This window comes from Phaethon lepturus, unplaced genomic scaffold (genome assembly GCF_000687285.1).
Source record: "Phaethon lepturus isolate BGI_N335 unplaced genomic scaffold, ASM68728v1 scaffold20883, whole genome shotgun sequence".
Lineage (NCBI taxonomy): Eukaryota > Metazoa > Chordata > Aves > Phaethontiformes > Phaethontidae > Phaethon > Phaethon lepturus.
The window spans coordinates 12,296-24,275 of NW_010527264.1; positions in this window are offsets into that span (position 1 = coordinate 12,296).

Here is an 11,980-nt window from a genome sequence, read left to right on the forward strand (position 1 = left end):
TTACATCCCACTGACCCTGGGGCTTCGCCTGCGTTGCATACGGCAAGGTCCCCTCCATACCACCACACTGCTCGCACGTCACGCACGTCCCCCTGTGTCCTGCCTGCTGCAGGAGATGGGGACTGGCTAGGAACGACACCTGGGGGCACTTGGCGGGGGGATGGTGTAGCCCCCTGGACAGGTCCACTAGCCACCTGCGTTTGCCTCTCTGTTGAAACCCTGAATCCCTGCAGGCTGGGAGTAAAGCAGGATGGCTTGAACAGCCCATGCTCAGTTTTTTAGTCCTGGTTGTCTAACCCTCTCCTCAGTCTCCATCCCACAGGAAAGTCTCATGAGGCAGGTTTCTGGGTGGAAGGGCTTGGTTCTGACAGTTCCTTTTTGCTGCTTTTTCTTCTAGAATTTAGAGTGGGGGAGTTTCTAGGAATCCCTGCAGGCTGGGAGTAAAGCAGGATGGCTTGAACAGCCCATGCTCAGTTTTTTAGTCCTGGTTGTCTAACCCTCTCCTCAGTCTCCATCCCACAGGAAAGTCTCATGAGGCAGGTTTCTGGGTGGAAGGGCTTGGTTCTGACAGTTCCTTTTTGCTGCTTTTTCTTCTAGAATTTAGAGTGGGGGAGTTTCTAGGAGTGCAAAATGAGGGTTCTCCACTGATGACTCCTTGCCTTCAAGCCATGGCCCAGGCAGCTTGTGAGCGCAGCCGGGACGTGCTCTGCATTGTGCGAGCAGCTGCAATGGGCTCCTCTCAGACCAGCTCCCGGCTTCCTCCCCGGACACACACAGTGCTGTCTTTGTGCCCGCCGGGAGGCCGAGGACGAGCCCCCGGGCAAGACAGGGGCTGTGGTCCTCCTTGCTAGTTGAGTGTGGAACAGACGTCCGTGTGTCCTCCCCAGAGCACGGGCAGCAGTGGTCGCCACCCAGCATGCAGCGGTGTGCCCCAGTTCTCCAGCCTTCCGGGCATGACTTCTGCAAGCAGATTTATTAGCCTTCCATTTGCCCATTGACCTGCCAGCCTCCAGATTGGCCGTGGTGGTGACAGCAGCCCCGAGGATGCACTTTAGAGGGGTTGTCGGAGACGGGGGTATGTACTGGGTGTGCTTGCAAGCCCCGTGCTGCCAGGTCCCACTCCAGGGCTGTGACCCAGCAGTGGCTTATCGTACTCAGGCCTGTGGCCCATAGGAGTCTTGGCTGTTCCCCCTGCTCAAAACTGAGCGTGGGGGAGCTGCACACGCCCGTGCAATTGTGGGGCAGCATCCTGTAATGCCTGCAGGGAGCAGTAAATCCATCAGCAAGTGCTGAGGTTGTTCCCGCTCTGCTTCTGCAGCCCAGCTGTGACTCTGAACGCTATTCGGATGAGATCCTGGGATTGAGTTGTTGAAAGCCTTATTAGATGCCCCCCAGGTATTCACTCATCTGTTAAACTCCCTCACATCCAAACTGCTGCACTTGGACTTGCCACATTGCTCAGTGCCAGTTCTGAGTCTTTGTTTTCAGTTCAGAGAATGATATGAAAAGCATTTTTTGCAGCTATTTCTATTTTTGTTTGACTCAATCCTGAAACGGTTAAAAGAGTGGTGACATGAAGCTCTTGTGCTGGGTTTTGGAGGTGCAGCCCTTTCCAGACAGGGAGAAGAGAGTGGTTAAAGCTGTGTCTGACTGTGGAAATTACATGTTTGTCCAGTTCCTGGTTCACAGAGCTTGGGAGCTAAAGGGCAATGCCAATGCCCATGGGTGCAGAACACGCTGCAACCGGCAAGGCGAAAGCAGTGCTTCATGATGGCGTTCATCTAGTTACTGTAAATGTGACTCATCTGCACATCCTTTGATCTCTCATTGGGCTGAAAGGCCTGAAACCAAAGAGCAGATGGCTTATGACTGCGCTTTTATGTCTTTTCTAGCAGTTTGGTCAGCTCTGTGGGTCAAACGACTGGACGTATGGCCAAGGCTGCAGGAGAAAAGACCTGCTTAAACCTTTCCTCTTGAGAAAGCCCTGGGCGGGAGACAGATGTGTCTCACACCTGTTCTGGTGACTGAGCAACAGTGGGACTTCTAGTCTATGGGGATTTTATTCTGATATTGGACAGGATGAGAACATGCATGGGATGACGATAGGAAATTCCGACACTGTATTTGTAAAGTACGTGGACATTTTGGATGGAAGGATAGTTGTGTCTTTCTCCCATGTTACTCGCTGGTGAAGAGACTGCCCAGTTTTGTTCCACAGGAGGATCCTGCCCCCTTTGGAGGAAAGCACAGGACTCTTCCAGGTTAGTCAGAGAAATCTTGCAAATGAAAGGAAAATACTTTTCTTTTTGGCAAGGTGTCAGATCCGTGCAGTACAGCCCGCCTTTAATGTGCCTGATACCATCAACACATACTTTCGAGGCTGTCAGTACATCAGTAGAGACAAAACTAATTGATTTTGGCAAGGAAAGGCCAGTGAAATCACTGGCCACAGAGAATGTGAAGCACAGATACAGGCAGAGCAGGGTTAGTCTTGGGTACTTTCTGCCTTCCCTTTTATACCAAGGCAAAAAAACATCCCTCTAGGTCTGTGCCCTGAAGTTCTGGCAGCATCTGCTTCTTTCTAGCCTTGTGTCCCCTTGGGAAGGACAACAGGCAACGCCTGCAATCCCAAAGCGGTGTGTACTGCCAGGACCTGTCATTTGAATGTTCAAACGCACATACTTGGCCAAAAAGCCACTGATCTACAGGCTGGAGGGAGGTGACTGCATGAGGAGCAATATCACCATTCATCATGGTTCCTATCCTTTCAGAATAAAAATGCACTGGGTAAACAGCATCACTGGTAGCCCTATCTGGAGAACTTTTTGCTGCTGAATTTCAAAGGCTGCTGCTAAATCATCAGGGTGAGAAAGTTATTTATGAAATGTCACAGGATTCCTCTCTTTTCCCAAAATACAGGGCTGCTTCAGAGCTCAGAGAGACTGCTTGACTCCCAGAAGGATGCCCAGTGTGTCATAGCCTGTATGAGCTGCCTAGCAGGACTTGCTGCTCACATGAGGTACAAGATTGCCTGCTGGTTGGCCCTGGGATGTGCTGGATGCCCTCACTCAGAGACTGAGGGGTTTAATGCTGGTGATAGGGGGAAGCTGTCATGTGGGTAGATGGGATTTTGGGCACCTGAGAAAGTATGGAGGGCTGTGGGAGTGGCCTCACATTACTCTTGCCTCCAAGATGGGATGGCCTGACCATTCTTTCTCTGGGAGATAGGAGAGGTTTCTACTAGTGGTGTTGTCCTGTGTCCCACTCAGACAGGACTTTCTCACTTACCTGGCTGTGGTGGCCAAGTGTTTGTAGCTGGCTGCTGGGTTGCCCTTCTTCTGGGGGTGTCCAGAGCAGGCTCGCACTTACTGGCCACACCATCCTTCAGGAATCAGCTCCCTCTCAAAACAGGCATAAGCTGCAGGCCACATGGAATCTTGGTACCCAACACTATTCCCAGCCTGGTGGAGTTTCATCAAGGCTAAGCTGTAATGACAGCAGCTGACCCTGGCTAGCTGCTTGTCACCATTGCCCTTGTCTCTGCCAGCCACTTGGGCAGGAAGGAGAGGGCAGGTAGACGCAGCAGTGACGGACAGGGTAAAGCTAGGGTGAACTGTCTCCATCCCCTTAAGTATGAATACGTCTATGGCACCTGTTTGGCCCCTGACACTTATTCAGTGATGGGAACAGAGTTGGCAAACAACCTCAAAGGGTGTGACATGTCCTCCTCTCCACCACCAGAAGTGGTGTTTCCGGCATGCTTCCCTGTCTAGTTTGTGGCCTGTTTCATTCCACATCCTATTCTTTCCCTGGGTTGGATTGATCTGATTTCAAAGCATTTCACACCTGACTTGAATGAATTTCATCTGACTGATGTCAAATCCTGTCTTTGCCAGGTCTTTAAGGTCATCTGATGAATCTACCTTCTGGCACTCCTCTGGTCTCATTTTCTTTAACAGTATCTGCAAGGCTTCTAAGGCAGCGTAGCATGGCTTCTGGCCCACAGTATGGAAGCATTGAATAATATGAAAGTCGGGACCATTTCCTGCTGCTCCCTTCTGTATATGTCTTTCTAGTCTGACTATAAGCCACCAAGCTCTTGTCACCAGATCAAAGTGCTATGTTTGCACCAATTTTACATCCGTCTTTCAACTAGATGGTACTTCCCTTTCTGACAAGAAGTCTGAATGGGATGACACAAAATCCTCTATAGAGGTCAAAATCATAACATCTGCTGCTTTCCCTTTATCTGCCAAATCTTTGAGAGGGGAAATTAAAATGGTTTGGTATAAAATAGTTCTTAAGAAATCCCAGTTGTCTGCTTCTCAGCTCCCGTATTAGTCCCTTGGTGCCTCTGAATTAATCCCTTGTGCAGGTCGATTTTCCAGGCACTGAATTATGGATCTATAACTTGACTTCAAGCCTTTTAAACAGGATGCTGTGCTTGTTCTTTGCCATTGCCTTGGTTCTGCTCCAGCCCTCCAGCAGTTCTTGGAGAGCCTGGCTTGGGAACTGGAGATGGCTCCTCCTCTGATAATGAGTGTTGCTGTAGCTCATAGCTGAAAGTTCATGAACCTCTTCTTTCACAATCCTGGCCCATTTCCCGACACCTTCGTCGTTCATCGTCATGGCTAAGTGCCGGGGCAAGGGTTTGGCTGTAGGTGCCTAAGAGAGAGACTGCAAAGTCTCAGCTAGTTATCTTTTTATCTTGGTGGTTTGTGGAGTATAATTGATACCTTCAGTGAGTTATTCACCTCTAGATTCAACTTTTATGTGAAAGCTAAATGCAAGAAAGGCAGCAGAGTCATCAGTTTCTTCCATTTGCTTTCCTCAAACGATCAACAGTGATGGTCTCACCCACCCCTTGGTCCTTCCTCTTTACCCTCCTACAGTTGCTTCTCACGTCCATCACTAGCTTTTCAGTATATAAGCTATCTTCTCACTGATAAGTAATCATTGGCAAGGCAAACACTGGGCACAGAGCTAGTTAATTCAGACTAAGGCTGCCTGAAAACATTTGAACTTTGCTAATCTGTCCTCTGCTCTGCTCTTTTCCTCTCCCCTCCCTTTTGTAAAAAGTTGCTTGCAAGGAATTGCTCCTGCAGCACTGAAATTTCAGCTTGGACGTTAGGAAAAAAATCTCCCCCAAGAGGAGAGGTTGCTCTGGGACAGGTCCTCAGAGTGGTGGTGGCTTGCCACCCTTGGGGGTTTCTGAGTGTTGGTTAGACAAAGCTGTCTGGCCTGCATTGGTGTTGGCAATAGTCTTGCTCCAAGAGGCAAGCTGGACCAGAGACTGTGGAGGGCTCTTCCAGACAATGCTGCTGTGGGTCTGCAAAAGAAAATACTCAATGCATACCAAAGCTGGGTTATTCCCCTGCATCAGGACCACATATGCATTGCACTTGGACACAACAGTCCTTTCTTTTTCTTTGGCCAGGTGTTAGTGCCCTGCGAGGTGGCCCCATATTACTCATAGGTACAGTGGAAACACAGTGTATGCAGAAGAGCTGACCTTGCATTCCTCCCTCAGGCCTGCCACTGCATTTGAAATAGCCTTACTGAAATGTCTGAACTTGCAAGCTTGTTTCGGAGCTTCCTGAACACCAGAATTTGGGATTTAATATCTAGCTCTGGGAATGCTTGCATCCTTCCCCATGGTCAGGACTGCCCTGGGTGCTCGTGCCTGTTCCGTTGTTTTGCTGTCTTTGCTGCTACAGCAGTAATTAGTATAAGGTATAATTACAAAGTTTGCCCTGGGACATACGTAAAGCCACTGAGCTGCATTGCAAAGTCCCCTGTGTTTTCTGTTCCTTTTCCTTCTGTGACAAATGCCTGACCTCTGGCTTAAAGTGAGAAGCTAGTGTTGATGTAGGTGTGAGCTGGCACTGAGTTCCTTGCTCCCTGCTTCATCCTCCAGACCTTGCCATTCATGGGTACTCAAGGTGTCAAATACTCTTGGCAGTTGTAGAAGCAAACGGATTATTGTATCTTAGGGGCCTGGCAGAGAAATCAAGGCCAAAGAATCTGGAGATGTGTCCTGGAGGCCAGCAGGAGATGGAAGAAAAGGTGCTCCTATCTTTTGGAGATGCCCAGGGTCATTCAGAGAGCACCAGTGACACCTTATCTCTTGCTGCCTGGCACAGAGGACTCACTGGACATGTTTTTGGAGGGTGTGCAGAAGGTATCACATACAGATGGCTCAGCCAGGCTCTTCTAGCCTTTCACACCTGCCTTTGGAGGATGGAGCAAGCAGCTTGCTCTCAAGGCATACCCCGAATCTGGCAGGAAAGAAGACCCAGTTTTTCCAGGAAGTTCACTGCAGACCTTGGAAAACAGTGGCAGTTTACAGCTTGGTCTCTGAATAAACTTGTGCATGTCTTTTCTAACTACGAACGATACTCTTCCCTCAGCCCTCTGAATCACCCAGACCTACCTTGTTTTTGCATGCCAGCAATGCCTGAGGAGCTGGGCAGTTATCAGAAGACAATGAATCACCTAAAACATCCGCTAACTCATTCTGCAGGAGCTCGTCTTACTCACAGCACAAATTCCAGCTCTCAGCTGCTCTGAAAATTTTCTGCCCACAATATATGCAGCTGCATTTTGGCCCATCTCAATGAGGGACAAAGGCCCACATAGCTAGAAGACACGGTCAGCAGCTCTAAACCTCACATAGGGACCAAGGCTTTCTCTTCCATTCACAAAGAGACTGATACCCATCCCTGATGCTTGTTTTTAGAGAAGGTGGTTTTTTTTATGGAAGAGGTTCCCTTTTGGTTCTGAGTTTGTCTGGCATAACACCAGACAGAGAATTTCACCTGGTGACTGGTGCCTCCAGACTAATAACGTGCCAGCAGGCAGCTGGCCTTTCCGGGGCTCATCTTTCAGAGAGATGTTCAACTTGATGTCAGCCACAGCAGCAAAGCCAAACAGGATCCTATTCTGATCCTGCTTTTTTTTCCTACCTTGGTTGGAGTTGCTCCTAGACTGCTCCATAAATCATTGCCCAGTGATAAAATACTGAGGGGGGCTGGGTTTGTCTGATGCTGCTCTTGAGACATCAAATCTTACCTTGGCAAAAACAGCCCCTGGGAAAGGGGATAGCACAGAAACATACTGTGTGTGCCCCCTCTGTGGGTTTTTTTTCTGCGCTGCTCCAAGAGCCAGTTGGTATTGACACCAAGGTACTGTGCCTGTTGCATATTACAGCCTGGCAGAGTACCTTGGCATTTCAGCATTCCTGGCAGTGATCAGACTGGTGTCTCTAGTCCCTGCCCTGTTTTGGTGCTGGTGGGACTCTCACCAGGCTCTGCATGAGCCTTCTCCATAGGTGATACCCACCCTGGGACAGATGGTATTGCACTCTTGTTGTAAACCAGTCTTCTCATCAGCATCATTCTGATGTGCAGTGCCTTGTCTCATCCCTGCATGCTGTTTGTGGTGAGCTGCCACTTGTTCGTTCAGGCTGTAAATACACCCCACAGGGGAGCACCGACAGCCTGGTGCAGTGCCTGGGAGGAAGAAAGAGGAGACAACTGAGGGACAGTACGAGAAAGGTTGATAAATCCATGTACGCTGAAGAGGGCATGACTGTGCATGGCCTTTCCAACACAAGAGCTAGGGTCTAGAAAGTGCTGACTAAAGCTAGCAAGTGACAGGTTCAAAGTAAGCCATAAGAGATGATTCTTCCCCCAGCCCAGCGCAGAGCTGCAGAATTACTTGCTGCAGGGTGTTTCAGAGGGGCTCCTACAATTTCTAGGGGCTCCAGGGGAAGCTGGAGTTATACATGGAAGAGTCTGTGAATGCTAAATCCAAAGACACCAAGAAGTCCTGCAAGTTTGCTAGAGACCAGGAGAAGTCCAGGTGCCTGTGATTTTTGGCCACATGATTATGGCCTTCATGAACCTTGGGTGTTCTTAGGTAGGAATGTTATTGTGTGCCTTGGAAGAGGCACAACAGTATTATCAGTGGTTGTGCTCCAAGGAATAGGAAGATTTGGTCATCTTGGATTTGTGGCATAAGCTCTTAGGAGTCCTGTGTGGGTTTTGGGGTGGGATCTGGTCAGCATGGCTGTACCTTCTTGTACCTATATGTCTCTTTGGACTGTATCCTTACCCATCACGCTGTCTGTGCTGTTACAGACCTCAGGTCCCAAGTGGCTTTTTGGAGGTGCATCGTCCAGGCAGCCTGGGCTACGACATTCAACCAGTAGGCTCTGTCACTCCATTTGGGGTGCTGTCCCCCAACTTGGGGGCTGTCCAGCAGTATTGACTGGCTTGGCACAACTCACAACTGGTCCCATGGCATAAGCGTTCCCTCCTGCTATGGGTTAGAGCTTCACAGAATCACAGAATGGTTGAGGTTGGACAGGACCTTTGGAGTTCATCTGATCCAATCCCCCTGGTCAAGCAGAGCCACCTAAAGCAGGCTGCCCAGGGCCATGTCCAGTCAGCTTTTGATTACCTCCAAGGATGGAGGTATTCCACAGGTATATTCCACCTCCACATCTCTCTAGGCGACTGTGCTAGTGCTTGGTCACCCTCAGAGCAAAGCTGCCTTCCAGATGGTTGTCGCCCACCTTTTATCAGAGTTTCTCCAAGGATCAAGACTGCAACTTCTCTGCTCAGTCACCCTCACATAAAAAAAGTGTTTCCTGAAGGTCAGATATAACTTCCTGTATTTTGGTTTGTGCCCATTGCCTCTCGTCCTGTCACTGGCCCCCACTGAAAAGAGCCTGGCTTCATCTTCTTTACACCCTCTCTTCAGGTATTTGTACATGTTGATAAGATCCTCCCTGAGTCTTCCCTTCTCCAGACTGAACAACCCCAGCTCTTGTGGCCTTTCTTCATAGGAGAGATGTTCCAGTCCCTTCATCATCTTCATGGTCTTTTGATGGACTTTCTCTGGTATGCCCACGTCTCTCTTGTACTGGGGAGCTCAGAACTGGACACAGTACTCCAGGTGTGGCCTCACCACACTGCTGAGCAGAGGGGAAGGCTCACCTCCCTCCACCTGCTGGCAGCAATTCTCCTAATGCAGCCCAGGATACTGTTAGCTTTTTCTGCAAGGGCATGTTGCTAGGTCGTGTTCAACTTGGTTCTTTTCTGCCAAGATGCTTTCCATCTGGGTGCCCCACAGCATGTACTGGTACCTAGGGTTGTTCATCCCCAGGTGCAGGACTTTCCACTTCCCTTTGTTGAACTTCATGAAGTCACTGAACTTCATTTGCTGTCAGCCCACTTCCCCAGCCTGTGCAGGTCCCTCTGGATGGCAGCACACCTCTCCGGCATATCAGCTACTCCTCCCGGTTTTGTGTCACCAGCAAACTTGCTGAGGGCACACTCTGCCCCATCATTCATATCATTAATAAAGGGATTGAACAGGATTGGACCCAGTCTTGACCACTGGGGCACACTGCTAGTGACCGGCCTCCAACTAGACTTCCTGCAGCTGATCACCATCCTCTGGGCCTGGCCATTCAGCCAGTTTTCAACCCACCTTGGTCTCTGGAGTTAGGAAAGCTAAAGCTGGAATTGAATCTGGCCAGGGATGCTTGGATAATGTTTCTGTATTCCCCCCAGGTTACCCATCCTTGCTTCCACTCTCTGAATGCTTCCTTTCTGTATCTGAATTTGGCCAGGAGCAACTTCTTCACCCATGTAGGCCTCCTGGCATTTTTGCCTGGCTACATATTTGTTGGGATGGAGCTCTCTTGAGCTTGGAGAAGGTCATCCTTGAATATTAACCAGCTTTTTTGCCTGCCCCGCTGCCCCTTCCCTCCAGGGCCTTATCCCACTGGACTCTTGCAAGCCTATCTTGGAAGAGACCAAAGCCTGCTCTCGTGAAGTCCAGGGTTGTGAGCTTGCTTCTCACTGAAGCAAAGGCTGCTTTTGATCTTCACATCCGCAACAAGCCCATTGATGAGTATGAGGTCTGGCAGGGTACCTCTCCTTGGCTCCTCTGTCACTTGGAAGAGAAATTTATGATCAATGCACTCCAGGAACCTCCTGGATTGTTTATGTCCTGCTGTGTTGTCCTTCCAGCGTACGCCAGGGTGGTTGAAGTCCCCCATGAGGACACCAGGGCCTGTGAACATGAGGCTGCTCCTTTCTGTAGAGAGCCTCATCCACTTGTTCTTCCTGATCAGGTGGCCTATAGCGGACACCCACTATAACAACATCACCTTTACCTGTTCTCCCTTTAGGCCTAGTCCCTAAGCTCTCAGCTGGTTCCTCATCTGTCCCCAGGCAGAGCTCCATGCACTCCAGCTGTTCTCTCACATGAAGGACAATTCTCCCTGCTCATCTTCCCACCCTGTTCTTCCTAAAGAGCCTGTATCCTTCTGTTGCAAGACTCCTGTCATGGGAGCCATCCCACCACAAGATCGCAGCCCTGAAATGGCACACAGATCTCTAGTTCCTCGTGTTTATTCCCCATACTGCATGCATTAGCGTGCAGACACGTTAGAAAGGATCCCCAGCACGTTGAGTTCCTGAAGAGGATTTGGGGGATTTCCCCACCATAGTGTCTTCTAGGCAGTTCCTTGCTTACATCCAAGCGCTGATGGTCACCCTGCTTAAGCCCCATTTTGTTGATTTTGTAATCCCTTCCTGTCACACCACCCTTTGTTCAGCCATCCTATCTGTCAGTCACAGGACTGCTGGCTACTTTCTCTCTCCCTTGCCATTCCTAGTTCGGAAGGTGGCTTTGAAATATAAAGGGTGTGAGCACACAGAAACTCTGACGTTTCCTCGCAGACATGCCTATGTTCACGGGTGTGTCAGCCGACACTAAGCGTGCCCATTAGCTAATTGAGTTTTGCTGTTTTCTTAAATTGTGTAGATGTAATTTGCATTCATTTGTCTCCATTCTCCTGTGAAGTACTGCTGACTGCAACCTTGTCTTAGGAGACATGTCTGCAAAATCTCTTGCAAATACAGCTCAGCTCTGAAATCCACCAATTTTCCCCAAAATAAGTCCCCCTTTGGGATTTCTCAGGCTAGGGGCACTCTAGGGTGGGGTGTTCTCTGCACTGGTTGTTCCCTGACAGTCAGGCCAAGTGCTTCAGCTGCTCTTCTCTGAATAAGTACGGATGCTCAGGATGTGTCAGCACAGATGTTAGTTCTGCTAAATGGATATGTTTCTGCAGGGAAACCTGGTCATGAATGTGGCCCTGGGAAGGGGAATGATCTGTTTTGGAGTGAGAAGTGACACCGAGAAGTATACCAGGTTGATCCCTCTCCATAGGTAACTCCAGACGTGAAATGACCTTCAAAAATTGCACCACCTTCATGTAAGCCTAGGGCTCAGGTGGTTGTGTTCCCTTCAACCCTGTGCAGGTCTGTGCACTTTGGGGTTCTCTCAGGCTTATCTCTGCAGGGCAGTAGAGGTCAGCTGCCCTTGAACTCCCTTAGACTTCCCCCTTGCAGCCATTGGGGCTGCCTCGCCTTGATGTCAAAAGAGTCCTCCGAGTCCTTTCTTCCAAAGCGTGAGGGCTGCTGTCCCTGTCCTCCACGGCCTCCCTGACCATCCACTGCCCAGCCCATGTGCACCTGTGTCCCTACAGCTGTGCTGCCCAGACCGTTGGTTTAGCTCTCGCCCTTTTCTCCCCCCGGCTTGAGTCAGGCCACCCTGTTATGGGGCCCGGTCTTGGACCTTGTTCCCTACCAGCCCTGTGTGCTGGGACTGCTCATGGAGGGGCATGGAGAGAGGGTATAGTGATCTGCTTTTAAATTTTCAAGAAAGGCATTCCTGTCTTTCTGAGTCCTCTTTGCAGTGGCCCAGGAGGCAAATTACTTTGGCGCATTACATAATTTGCAGAGAAAAGCCAAGTGCTGCAGTACACCTGGGGGTTTACCACCTCAGACCTGCTCTACTCCCTTCTCAGTGGCTTCACCATCCCTCTCTTGATGGCACAGGATATGCAGGGTTGCAGCCTGCACCTTCCCAACATCCTTCCAGCAGCGCTGACGTGTCATGT